This window comes from Pinus tabuliformis, chromosome 5_1, assembly GCF_031772625.1.
Source record: "Pinus tabuliformis cultivar Carrire ecotype Pingquan chromosome 5_1, CPIR1, whole genome shotgun sequence".
Classification (NCBI taxonomy): Eukaryota; Viridiplantae; Streptophyta; class Pinopsida; order Pinales; family Pinaceae; genus Pinus; species Pinus tabuliformis.
In genome coordinates, this window is record NC_142305.1 from 766,731,439 (window position 1) to 766,746,973 (window position 15,535).

General features: G+C 33.2%; 1 pseudogene; it reads left to right on the plus strand.

Annotated features, from left to right (window-relative positions):
- The first annotated feature begins 4,079 nt into the window (after positions 1 to 4,079).
- On the plus strand, positions 4,080 to 15,135 carry LOC149167183 (DNA (cytosine-5)-methyltransferase DRM2-like; annotated as a pseudogene).
- Positions 15,136 to 15,535: the final 400 nt, after the last annotated feature.

Here is a 15,535-nt window from a genome sequence, read left to right on the forward strand (position 1 = left end):
TTTTCATATTGAGACAATCCTTGACATAATGCGACATTGGACCATGGTTGATTTTCATATTGAGACAATCCTTGTCATAATGCGACATTAGACCATGGTTGACGATGCTTAACGATGGTTCATTTTCATATCAACATAGTATTTGTGACAATGTGACATTCGACCATGGTTGAATAATATTAAACCCAAGAGACCAATATTATAAACCCAATGTATATAAACCCTACGATAAATATTATAAACAATAAAATAAACACAGTTGACCATGATTGATATTATAAACCTAAGGGAATAATAAATCCTAGGGATTTATACTAAAAATCCAAGGGATTATAAACCTAAGGGAATAATATTAAACCCTAGGAATATGAATCCTTAGATTAATAAACCCAAGAAATTGATATTATAAACCCAATGGAATAATAAACCCAAGGGATAAAACATATAAACCCAAGGTATATAAACCCTAAGATAAAGATTACAAACCCTAAAATAAACATGGTTGAATTCCATATTGAGACATTCCTTGTCACAATGTGACATTGGACCATGGTTGATTCTCATATTGCGATAATATTCGTCACAATATGACGTTGGACCATGATTGATATTATAAACCCGAGGGAATAATAAATCGAAGGGATAAAAATTAAAAACCCAAGGTATATGAACCTTAAGATAAATATTATAAACCCTAAAATAAACATGGTTAACCATGGTTGATTTCCATATTGAGACAATCCTTGTCACAATGCGTTGTCGGACCATAGTTGACCATGCTTGACCATGATTGATTTTCATATCGAGACAATGTTTGTCACAATGCGATGTTGGACCATGGTTGACCAAGGTTGATTTTGTTTTTGAGATAATCACTGTCACAATGTGACATTCGACCATTGTCGACCATGGGTGGCTATGATTGATCATGGATGACCATGATTGATGTTAAATAATAAACCTAAGGGATTGATATGATAAACACTCAAATAAACATTGTTGACCATGGTTGATTTTCATATTGAGACAATCCTTATCACAATGTGACGTTGGACCATGGTTAACGATGCTTAACCATGGTTGATTTTCATGTTAACACGGTCTTTGTGACAATGCGACGTTCGACAATGGTTGACCATGATTGACCATGGATGACCATGTTTGAATTTATAAAATATGGATGACCATGTTTGCATTTATAAAACATGGTTGACCAAGGTTGACCATGATTGACCATGTTTTATAAAATCAAACATGGTCATACATGGAAATTGAGACAATCTTTGTCACAATGCGATGTTATACCATGCTTGACCATGGATCACCATGGTTGTCACAATGTGACGTTGGACCAAGAAACAATCTTTATCACAATGTGACCATGATAACTCACCATGGTTGAACATGATTGGCCATGGTTTTCGATGGTTGATTTTCATATTGAGACAATCTTTGTCATAATGCCACATTGGTACATGGTTGTTTTACATATTGATGCAATCCTTGTCATAATGCGACATTGGACCATCGTTGACCATGGTGATTTTCATATTGAAACAATCTTTGTCACAATGTGACATTGGACTATGGTTGTGCATGATTGACCATAATTATAAACCCAAGGGATTTATATTAAACCTTAGGATTAATATTATAAATTTTATGAATAATATTATACCCTACAAATATGAACCATGGTTGACCATGGTTGTCACAATGAAACGTTAGAAGAAGGGATCAATAAACCCAGGGACATGAACACTTGAATTGATAAACACAAGGGATTTATAGTATAAACCGAAGGGATTAATATTATAAATGCAAGGTATATGAACCGTAGATAAATATTATAAACCCTAAAATAAACATGATTAACCTTGGTTGACCATGGTTCATTTTGATATTGAGACAATATTTGTCACAAAGCGATATTGGATCATGGTTGATCATGGTTCAACATGATTTATTTTTATATCGACATAATATTTGTCACATTGTAACGTTGGACCATGGTTTATTTTCATATTGAGAAAATCTTTGTCAAAATGTGATGTTGGACCATAGTTCCATGGTTGAGTATGATTATAAACCCAAGGGATTTATATTAAACCCAAGGAATTATATTATAATCCCTATGAATAATAGCACACCCTATGAAATGAACCCTTAGATTAATAAACCGAAGGGAGTAATATTAAACCCAATGGAAAAACCCAAATGATTAATATTAGATAAACCCTAAGATAAATACTATAAACCCTAAAAAATACATGGTTGACCATGTTTTAACATGGTTAATTTTCATATTGAGACAATATTTGTCATAATCCGACATTTAACCATGGTTGATTTAGATATTGACACAATCTTTGTTACAATGTGACATTGGATCATGGTTGCGCAAGGTTGACCATGATTATAAACCCAAGTGATTTATATTAAACCCAGGGATTAATATTATAAGCCTTATGAATAATATTATACCCTAAGTATATGAACTGTTAGATTGATAAACCCACATTATAAAGCCAAAGGATTAATTCTAAAACCCTAAGGTATTATAAACCTAAGGGATTAATATTATAAATCCAAGGTATATAAACCCTAAGACGGATATGGCCCAAATAAGTCAATATTTTTCATCGTGTCGGAGTCCACAAAATTCTTCAAAATAAGTAAAATTGAAATTTTATCAACTCATCACAATCTGATATTATGATTTAAGCACCATTGCAATTTCGCCAACTCATTGACACCCAATCTTATGATTCAAGCGCTTTTTTGGGTTTTTTCCTCTCTCAGAGCACCTGTTTTTTCTCTGTCAGAGCACCTGAATTCTCCAAATTCCCAATATTGTGATTCAAGCTTCTTCCTTTTTTTTTTTTTTTTTTTTTTCTTTCGTCTGTGATGCCACCCAAATTCTCAAAGTTACAGTTTGAGAATATATATGGAACATATTCCAATTGTATTGGCCAAAAATAAGGCGATTCTAAAAATTGCAGAATAAAAAATCAGGCAATTTGATTAATCATTAGACTGCTCAGCTCCCTACGGTAGGCTTGAAATTTTGATAAATCTCTACACGATCATTTAATTTATCGGCGCATTTATAGGTGAAAATATCAGCATTCTGCCAGATTGAATCTATTTTTAACAAAAAAAAATTAGATGGTTAAGATGGTTAATAACACAGGTTAACAAAACTAAATCGATGTAAGCAAATTAATTTGGTTAATTCTTAAGAGAACATTAAAACGAAAATTGATTTTATTATTAAATCTTTAATGATATAGTTTTTGAAAGATTACACACTGTTATCTCTGAAATCTACCTTTTCACTTCTTCACAAACAAAGTAAAATTAATGTAATCATAGGGGCATTAACCCCATTGACGGAAAATTCAGATCCAAGCTTCGACCGCTGTCCAGAATCGCCTCCGGCGAGACTCGCTCCTGCTCACTCTCTCTCCCCTTCAGGTCCCGGTCGTCGGTCTTCAAGGCGAGGTCGCAGGTTCTATTGGGGTAAAAAGTCTTCCCACTCGAATGAAGGCCGCCACAACACCTGAGACTTAACGACTTTTGCATCTTTGGCCTTTCCCGACTCGATGCATTTTGCAGCGGGCTCTTGCAGATTAGACCCGCGGCTCCTCCTTTCGGTGGAAACGATATGTTGCACTGTGCAGCAGAGCAAAGAATTCTTCAAAGCTGTCGCTGTATGTATGGGGATGCAAACTGAGCGTTGATAAAGAGATCTTTAGGAAGGGGGTGCAAACTGATCTCCGTTTAAGCAAGCAGCCAGGATATGCATAGCCAAAAGCCACATGATAATTTTGTGATCGTACAAATGAGGCAAACGAAGGCGCAGTCGACCGAATGGGGGCAAACGCAGAGATGAAAACGAAGGCACAGGGCCACGTTTCAAATAAATCGCCGCCACAAAACAAAAAAAAAATTTGTCGATTCACTCTCCCTCCATCACAGCCACCCATCTCAAACTTAATGTTTTTTAAGTTTTTTTAATTAAATTGGACGGCAGATTCTCGTTCAATCGTCTAACAAGTGATCTAACGGTTAAGATTATGACAGAAAGACATTTAAGGGAGTTCATTTCAGAGGGAAACGCTTTACGGCGTAATTATATTGAACCTAAACAAATGGAAAATTTCCGTAGTTCCAAGTGTCATATTGTATATTAACCCCCAACTTTTTTATAGTTCCGGGTATTGCGTGCGAGATTAAATCCAAAAGGTTGAACCTTTTGTAAACATGGACCAAACAGATTCATATTATCAACCTCAACAGCACAGCGAACAGTGATAACATCAGCACTGTGAACATGCTTAATAACAACGGGTGAAGGCCTTCAAATGCAAGATTTGATGCTAAAGTTAAAACAACAATAGAAGCTGGTGAGTCAAAGCTATCCAATAATAAATGCCTTTATGTTATATATGGACGTCTATAACACAATGCCTGTATCAATATCTTAACATATGTATATAACATACAACCGTTTAAGAACATAGAAAAGGCACATAATGATCCTTATCGTTTCAGAGTGTTCGTATTTAAAAGTGTTTGATTAAATGATGGAATTTATATTTAGAAACCTTGCTAGATTAAAGAATGCATAAAGATGAAATTGATGGATTATAAAATGCCTGCCTTGATAGATTATAAAATTGCAGTGGACTCCTTATTGTGCAACAATATCCAGCTTGATGGGAGGGTTATGTAGTCTTTTTATAAGCAGTGCTCTTGAATATATTTCTAAATAAAAGCAAGCGTTGTATCAGACAAAAAATTACGTATTTCTAATCCCTAAAATTTCTATAGTATTTATATTTTTAATAACTTTTATAAATAACTATTAATTTATTTTAATATATATTTTTAATAACTTTTATAAATAACTATTAATTTAAAATTAATTAATTAATTTTAATATATATTTAGAATTATAAGTTTATAAAATAATTTTTTTAACTTTTATTTTAATAAGAATATAATTATCTATGTATATTTATATTTAACAATTTTTATAACTAACAATTAATTAGTCTAATATTTATATATTTAATAACTTTTTAAACTAACTATTAATTTAAATTAATTAATTTATTATAATATATATTTATAAGTCTATAGAATAGTCCCTTTAACTTTTATTTTAATAAGAATATAACTAACTATCAATTTAATAATCAAATGAATTAACTTAATTAATTAATTAAAGGTCATGCCCCTAATCAAGTCTAGCTAACTGTTTCCCGGTCAAATTTAGCTGTTAGTCATATAGCCGTTACCTAGTCATGAAATATAGCCGTTGGATGTTCTACTCTGACTATTTAATATGCAATGCTAGATCTGATTCTTCAACTTGTCATAACGATGAACTACACTGGTTGGTTCGAAATGTGTCGACAAATGCTTTATCATGTGATTTACACCAAATACTTGTCTCATAATACATAAATACTTGAATTACTATCATCGTCCGAAGCAAAATGGCAGTAGACAGTGTTGCATTTTAATGAGCAGTGATAAGAATGTAGGTGTCAATAGTATTCTCTTTTATTTCTTGTTTTATACTTCAAAGACCCATTTTCTTCAATTGCAATTGTTTTACCTATTTTAGTATAAGATTAACCATTCAAGTTCCACCTGTACATTGCAAGAACCAAGATTGCACGTTGATTTGAATTTTACATTATCTCATTGTCACTACATCTTTTTCCTTCTGAAGTTTCTCTTATCTATTTCTTTTCTGTCTGTGGAAAATATCGTATCCATCTTCTAGGTTTACTTCGAGTTATGCGTTTCTCTTGCATATATTTGAAGATGAATAATAATTATTTTATTTATCTGGAATGTAGGAATCGATTCTCCTATAGTTGAATTGTTAAATTTTATAGATGGTCACCGGGGTGGGGCAGAAAACTATGAATTTTTGAAAGCAAATCAGAGTTTTGGGAATAAGGTACGTATGCATAGCTTTTCTGGACATATAATTACACAAGCAATAACACAAGAAAAACCAGGATCCACATATTCTCATTGAATGTCTTGGCTTTGATGAATGGTGTTATCAACTTATCAAAGATTCTAGGACTTGAAACTGCTATGGTTTAATGGCATTGTTATCAACTTATCGAATATTCTATGACTTAAAATTGCTATTATTTAATTGCATTGACAATTACGAAGTGGCCCAGGAAGCTAGTAAAATATTACATCTAACTCTGTCATAGTACAGTTTAAAAAGAAAAATCTTGACATCTTGAATATGCCCTGTTAAGCTAACAGTGGCCCTCACGTTGGCAGATTCTATGGAATCTCATATGAGTTGGAGATACAGGGTGATTTCCTGTTGTTTTTATATTGCAATCTCTAAATTCTCATCTGGGCTAATACATTCCAACCTCTAGTCATGGTCTCTTTTCCCACACATTGTCACAATAATTTTTCTTCTATTAAAGCAGGTTAATAGCAGAAACAGTAGAGAAACATCAGGCTAGATTTCCTCTTTAAAACGCAGCAGACTTCTCTTATTACTTCAAATTTCAACAAGGCTATGTTTTATGCTGTTATCGATGATTCTAAGAATTAAAACTAAAATTGTTGAATGGAATTAAAAAATAGCAAGGGGCCCAAGAGGCTATTAAAACATTACATCTAACTCTATCATAGCACAGTAAATATAAAAGCTGAACATCTCGAACATGCCCTGTTAATCTTGTAATACCTTGGTTTCGATTCCCCATATTAATAGTGTATGTGGTACATGATAAAAGAATGGAGAGCTGTTGGTATCTAAGAGCCTGGGTAAAATATAATTGTAGAGAAAAATGAAATAACACAACCTCAGATAACACGGAGCTTACGTTGTAAAACCCTTACAGTGTGTCAAGGAAACATCCATGAGGTTAGGTATCAGTATTTTATATTGATCAAGAAACAATATTACAATCAGGCTTACAAAACCAATTCAATATCTCGGGCTACATAGATATGTCTAACTTGGCACCATTACATTTGTTTCATGCATTGCTACCATTATACAAATGGAGTCATCTACGGAGGTAGAGGAATTGCCCGGAAGGCCAAAATCGGCTGGAATCCGGGAAAAAAAATCAAAAAATCTTGTAGAGGTAGTGTTTGAATCATGTTTTTGATGGTGGAAATGGATTCAGCACCATCAAAAACTTCCAGGGCACCTAAAATTATGAAGTTTAACAACTTTTACTTGGATTTACAAAAATCCCTGCCCGATTTTTTCAAAATATGACCGAAATTTCCATAACTTTTTTAGAAAAAAAACATAATTGTTAGACTACTGCTTATACAAACTACCAAATATTTACTTGAAGTAAATTTTGGTTTTTACAATATAGTTTTCTTTTAATTGTTTTCATGATTTTAACAATCTCCAACTTGGCAACAATTTACCTGATACCTTTCCCAAGACCATTCATCACCTCTTTTGTAAGCCAATAGAAGTTGAAGACCACCACAAATTCTCTAACGATACTAGTTTTGTAGACATGTCTACTCAATGTTTTCATGTATGGACTTCCTTAATATCTATTCCACCTCCATCAATAACTTGTATTACAAATGGTACTTAATATCAATATGCTTAGTCTTATTACGATACATTGGATTGATAGCCAAATGGATAGGACTTTGACTGTTAGTCGTGTATTCTTCCAAACTCACTGAAAAGTTCCTTCAACAAATTTTTCTCCTTGCATGCATGTAAGACAGTGATATATTACGCCTTAGAAGTGAATAAAACAACTGTTTTTTGAAGTTTTGACATCCAATTAAGAGATCCTCCTACAAGAGTAAAGATAGAACCTGAATCAACTTAATCACAAACAAAATATCATTACAACCATTAAAGGTGATACAATAATCACGTATGCCTCTAAGATACTGAAGTAACCATTTCACTTCATTCCAATGTTCTCTCCTTGGATTTTCCATGTATCTACTGACAACACCCACAACGTGTGAGATATATGGTCTAGTACATACCATTGAATACATGAAACTTCTTACTGCATTAGCATATGGTACATGAGACATATAATCATTTTCTTCCTCACTACTAGGACATAAACCTAAAGAAAGCTTAAAATGGAAAGCTAAAGGGGTAATTATAAGTTTCACATTATCCATATACTTCTGTTGTGATAACTTGAGCTTACCATTTTTACTGTCTTGGTGTATTTCTATGCCCAAGGATTCTTTCGCTACTTCTAGATCCTTCATATCAAAATTCCTAGCCAACCAAGTCTTTAACCTATTGATCTCGTCCATGCTTTTGCATGCAACACGCATATCATCAACATATAACACCAAGATAATGAATATACCATTCAAACTTTTGAAGTAAACACAATGGTCATACGTGCTTTTAGTATAATTTTGGCTCATCATGAAGGAAAATAATTTCTTGTTCAATTGCTTGGGAGACTGCTTCATGTGATACAATGACTTCTTGAGATTTCAAACGATCTTCGTCTGCGATGTTGAAAAAATATTCTGGATGTTCCATGTATATTTCCTCATCCAAATCTCCATGTAGAAATGTTGTTTAAATATCTAATTACCGTAATTCAATATCAAGAAGAGCAATTAGCGCTAATACAATACGAATAGAAACAACCTTAACAATTGGTGAAGAGATCTCATGGAAACGAATAGTTTCCATCTAAGAGTACCCCTTCGCTACTGGTCTAGCTTTATATCTTCCATGTTTACGATCAACGCCCTCCTTCAATTTGTAGACCCACATACACCAAACAAGTTTTCTATATTTTGGGAGTTCTAACAGCTCATAGGTCTTGTTTTTATCCAAGGCATCCATCTCCTCTATCATTGTCGGCTTCCATGTAGCATTATTGATATCATCTATTGCTTCTTGATAATAAGAAGGTTCCCCATTGTCAGTTAGCAAAGAAATAGATGGAACAAAATCAGTATTGCCTTTTAGTAGGATTTATGTCCCGTGTAGATCTTCTTGGTGTTGGTTGTGGAATTTCTACATTTTCTTGAATATCTTTAGCATCAATAGATTTTTTATCATTGGAATATTTTTATTGCTCCCTATTTTTTGTAGATGGTTGAGTCTCCAATATAATTTTTTGATTTAGTGGAACTTGTTTTTGTTTCAAATCAACTTTTACAATATTTGATTAATGAGGAGGGATTCATCAAATATTACATATTTCCTAATGATTATTTTGTTGGTAGTAAGATCCCATAATCTATATCCCTTAATTATATCATCATAACCAAAAAGGACATATTTCTTCAATATAGGGTCTAACTTAGAACACTGGTTTTAGGAGGAAGACCATAAGCTTCACAACCAAAATTTTAAAATTTGAAAAATCACAAGGATGGCTTGTCAATACATCTTTAGTAGTTTTACAATCTATTGCAAATGATGGTGATCATTTTACTAGATAGCAAGTTGTAGTGACTGCTTCTGCGCACAACTCTTGTTGCAAATTGGCATTGCTAAACATGCTCATTGCTCTTTCTAAGAGAGTCATGTTCATTTGTTTTGCCATACCATTTTGCTGGGAGTATATATAGTGGTTTTATGCCATTTGATCTTAGATTCTTTGCAATATTTTTCGAATTCTAAAGATGTGCCTCTATTATCCGTTCTTAAACATTTGATTGTCTTGTCAGTTCTCTTTTTTACCATAACTACCATAAATTTAAATTGTTTAAATATGCTAAACACATAAAAAAAAAAAAGTAAGACAAAGATGCACACCTTTTTAGAAAAATCATATATAAATGTTACAAAAGATAATGATCCACTAAAAGAAACCATAGGGGATGGAACTCAAACATTTGAATGGATATAATCTAGAACGCTTTTACTAGTATGAATTTCTACTTTAAACTATTGTGTGCATTGCTTTCCAAAAATACTTGTGTTTGTAGGAATACAAATTCAAAGATCTTAAATTTCGAAGTGATTTGGGGTTTATCAATACTTGTAGCCCTTTCTCACTCATATGACCCAATTGCTAATTCCATAAATGATTAGATTCATTTGCCTCTTTAGATACAACTAATGCTTCATTTATTTGAGTACTTAATTCTAGCTTGTAAAGGTTTCCAATCTTTGTAGCCTTCATAACCACCAAAGCTCCCTTGGACACCTTCTATCCTCCACCTTGACCTATCTATTTGTAACCTCTATATATTAATATTCACAAGGAAATTAAATTCTTCTTTAGTTTAGGCACATCTTATCTTTGTCAGTGTCTTTATAACACCATCAAACGTTTCACTCCTAATGCTTCCAACCCCAATAGTCTGGGAAAAACATTGTTTCCCATAAAGAAAAATACCCTCATCAACTTCTTTATAGTCATGGGAAAAAGATTCTTGATCTAACTGTAGCCGCTATATAATGATCAAGCTCCCTTGAGGTCTTCCTTTCCTAAAAAATAAATTTTTTTAATCGATTTCTTTGATTGGAAAGAAACATTATTTCCCATAAGAACAATACCACCATCAACTTCTATATAGTTTTGGGAAAAAGATTCTTTATTGAGCAAAGAGACTCATTTTACAACCCAGTATGAGGGGATATGTAAGTCCTTCCGTCCGTCTGTGCCCCTTTAAAAATAATGTCGGCTATAATGAAAAAAAATGAATATGATCTAAAGTAATTAGAAGTAAAGATTCCCATAAAGAACAATACCACCATCAACTTCTTTATAGTTATGGGAAAAAGATTCTTGATCTAACTGTAGCTGATATATAATGATCGAGCTCCCTTGAGGTTTTCCTTTCCTGAAAAATAAAATTGCTTAATGGATTTCCTTGATTGGAAAGAAACATTATTTCCCATAAGAACAATACCACCGTCAACTTCTATATAGGTTTGGGAAAAATATTCTTTATTGAGCCGAGAGACTCATTTTACATCCCAGTATGAGGGGATATGTAAGTCCTCCCGTCCGTCCGTGCCCCTTTAAAAGTAACTTTGGCTATAATGAAAAAAAATGAATATGATCTAAAGTAATTAGAAGTAAAAAAATTGTGTGAATTAGATGTTTAAATATTATACTTTTCAAAAATATTTTAACATTTCTCTCCTAATGCTTCCAACCCCAACAGTCTGGGAAGAAACATTATTTCCCGTAAAGAACAATACCGCCGTCAACTTCTTTATAGTTATGGGAAAAAGATTCTTGATGTAATTGTAGTCAATATATAATGATCGAGCTCCCTTGAGGTCTTCCTTTCCTAAAAAATAAAATTGCTTAATGGATTTCCTTGATTGGAAAGAAACATTATTTCCCATAAAAGAACAATACTGTCATCAACTTCTATATAGTTTTGGGAAAAAGATTCTTTATTGAGCCAAGAGACTCATTTTACAACCCAGTATGAGGGGATATGTAAGTCCTTCCGTCCGTTTGTGCCCCTTTATGAATATGTTCTAAAGTAATTAGAAGGAAAGATTCCCATAAAGAACAATACCGACGTCAACTTCCTTATAGTTATGGGAAAAAGATTCTTGATCTAACTGTAGTCGATATATAATGATCGAGCTCCCTTGAGGTCCTCCTTTCCTGAAAAATAAAATTGGTTAATGGATTTCCTTGATTGGAAAGAAACATTATTTCCCATAAGAACAATACCGCTGTCAAATTCTATATAGGTTTGGGAAAAATATTCATTATTGAGCCGAGGGACTCATTTTATAGCCCAGTCTAAGGGGATATGTAAGTCCTTCCTCCCATCCGTGCCCCTTTAAAAATAATGTTGGCTATAATGAAAAAAATGAATATGATCTAAAGTAATTAGAAGTAAAAAAAATGTGTGAATCAGATGTTTAAATATTATACTTTTCAGAAATATTTAAACATTTCACTCCTAATGCTTTCAACCCCAACAGTCTGGGAAGAAACATTATTTCCCATAAAGAACAATACTGTCGTTAGCTTCTTTATAGCTATGGGAAAAAGATTCTTGATCTAACTGTAGCCGATATATAAAGATCGAGCTCCCTTGAGGTCTTCCTTTCCTGAAAAATAAAATTGCTTAATGGATTTCCTTGATTGGAAAGAAAGATTATTTCCCATAAGAACAATACCGCCGTCAACTTCTATATAGTTTTGAAAGATTCTTTATTGAGCAGAGAGACTCATTTTACAACCCAGTATGATGGGATATGTAAGTCCTTCCATCCGTCCGTGCCCCTTTAAAAATAATGTCAGCTATAATGAAAAAAAATGAATATGATCTAAAGTAATTAGAAGTAAAGATTCCCATAAAGAACAATACTGCCGTCAACTTCTTTATAGTTATGGGAAAAATATTCTTGATCTAACTGTAGCCGATATATAACGATCGAGCTCCCTTGAGGTCTTCCTTTCCTGAAAAATAAAATTGCTTAATGGATTTCCTTGATTGGAAAGAAACATTATTTCTCATAAGAACAATATTGCTGTCAACTTCTATATAGGTTTGTGAAAAAGATTCTTTATTGAGTCGAGAGACTCATTTTACAGCTCAGTAAGAGGGGATATGTAAGTCCTTCCGTCTGTCCATGCCCCTTTAAAAATAATGTTGGCTATAATGAAAAATAATGAATATGATCTAAAGTAATTAGAAGTAAAAAAAATGTGTGTATCAGATGTTTAATATCATACTGTTCAAAAATATTTTAACAAAAGATTTAAATAAACAATTTGTTAAACTATTTGATGTTTAAATATTATACTTTTCAAAAATATTTTAACAAAATATTTAAATAAACTATTTGAAGATCTATGTTAATTTATGTGAATATCAACTTCATATATATCTATATATAGAAAAAAAAATTATGGTTAAATTTTTTATTTGGTCCTATATATACTCTTTTTAGCATTCAAAAATACAAATTAAATAATGAAAAATAACACATTTTATTTTGCACTCTAAAAAAGTTTGCACATGAAGAAATTTGATCCCTCTCAGCTCATGTTAGATTCATACTTAAGATGGATATATGCTGGTTACAATGGATTAAAAACATGTCTAGAGTTTGCACATGAAGAAATTTGATCCCTCTCAGCTCATGTTAGTTCTGTATTTAAGATAAATCTATGCTGGTCTAATTGTAACTGATACATAATGATTGAGCCAAGCTTGAGGTCTTTCTTTCGTGAAAAATAAAATTACTTAATGGATTCCCTTGATTGGAAAACTTAGTTACAAAGAGATTAAAGGTATTTTAAAAAGTTGAGTTCACTTATATTCCAATCACAGTGGTGACATTTTTAAGATTTGTAGGCAAAATAAGACCTCTTATTTGTACTAGTAAAACAATAGAAAGACCTAAAAGTATTCTTGCAAAGATGGAGCCTTTGATCATCTTTGTTATCGTTTTATTTTTTTACAAATAAAAAAGTTAAGACGAAGTATATTTACCAGTTAAAGGATGTTTATATTTTACTTGAAATTTGACTGCAATCAAATTGTTGGAGATGGATCTATTGTTTGAGACCAGATGGCCATTTTTCTAAGATTTTGATATATGAATTTTCTAAGTTTTATGTGATTAGATACAATGTGCCATCTTTAAAGGTAAGAATTAAGTTTGAATATCTTAAAGGATGTTTATATTTTACTTGAAATTTGACTACAATCAAATTGTTGGAGATGGATTCGTTGTTCGAGACCAGATGGCCCTTTTTCTAAGATTTTGATATATGAATTTTCTAAGTTCTATGAGATTAGATACAATGTGCCATGTTTAAAGGTAAGAATTATATAGGTAGACAGAGTTCTTTGCATTGGAATTACCAAGTATAAATTATGTTTTCTGATGTGCAGGGACTGGAGGTAGAAGATGAAAACTCATGTTTAAGAGAATATCAGAAAAGAAAGCAAGAAGATATTGTCTTGAAAGCTGGATCATCTTCAATAAAGAAGAAAATGCCTAGAGCACAAGAGAAGAAAATAATTAAGAACAAAAATATCAGAGAAACAATACAATCTGAACTAGTTGAATTGAATGATGAACATTTAATGCTTTCGTATCCATCCCTAGAGGAACTTATTGGGTTTGGAGTTCCTGGATACCTTGGGCTTGTGGAACATCATCCAAAGTAGATCAAGGCATCTATGCATGGGACTCCATTCTTCTACTACGAACATGTGTCCATGGCACCAAAAGATGTTTGGGAGACAATAACTTGTCATTTTGGTGGCATATGGCCAGAGTTTGTTGACTAGAAATCTTTTTCAGTTTGTATGAGGCCAAGAGGCTACGTTCACAACCTTCCTATAGATGGGCGGTCTCGAGTCCTGCCTCTGCCTCCTATGACCATCCATGAAGCATTGCCTCACACAAAAAAGTTTTGGCCTCCCTGAGATAATAGAGAAAAACTGAATTGCATGTGCCTAAGACGAGTCAGTGATGTCCTATGCCAAGCTCTCAGGTCTATTTTGATAACCTCAGAAGGAAACCCAACATTACACGAGCAGTCTCATATACTTGAAAATGCATGAAGTGGGACTTGTTGTGGGTGGGGCCAGATCAGATGGCCCCCCTGGAACCTAATGAGATAGAGCTTACACTAGGATTTGATAAAGATCACACTCATGGAGCATCTTCTCGTACTGATCACATACAATGCCTAGGTAATGCATTCCAGAGAGACACAGTTGCATACCATTTGTCTGTTTTGAAACCATTTTATCCGAATGGACTAAATGCCCTTTCTCTATTTTCTGGTATTGGTGGTGCCGAGGTTGCTTTGCATCATCTTGGAATACATTTAAAATGTGTTGTGTCAGTGGAGATATGTCCAAAAAATAGGTTTATCCTTAGTAGCTGGTGGATCAAAACAAATCAAACGGGTAGATTAATTCAAAAAAAAAGATGTACAACATTTGACCAGAGACGTACTACAGGAACTTGTAGATATGGTAGGAGGTTTCGATCTTGTCATTGGTGGCAGCCCATGTAACAACCTACTTGGGAATAATAGAATTGTCATGGATGGACTAGAGGCAAAACGGTCTTCTATTTTGTATGAATTTCCTCGGATTTTAAATGAGGTGAGGGAAATAATGCAGTCAAGAAGGATGCAGGCATAGCATTTTCCATTCTATTTTGGACTTACTGATAGGATGGCCACCCGAGTTTCATGTAGAATCTTCAGATGGATTGATTCTTGTTCATTATTTCATAGTTGAGCCATCATTTTCAAATCAAATCACAAGTTCCATATCTGAAAACCACCTTGATTTATAGCTAAAAAGTAAAGAATCCTCTGTTTTCAATGAGTTTCCTCAGATTTCGAATAAGGCAATACAAATAATCTATGTTGCAGAGGGACCCACCCCCGAAAAAAAACCTAGGTACCTGTGTTCCCGCATTCCGAGGACTTTTGGACCATTACAAAATGCCACCAAATTGGTGGGGACTTTGTCAGGTTTTTTGGACATTGCTAAGATGTTTCAGACAGATTTTAGGGACATTCTTGGACATCGCTAA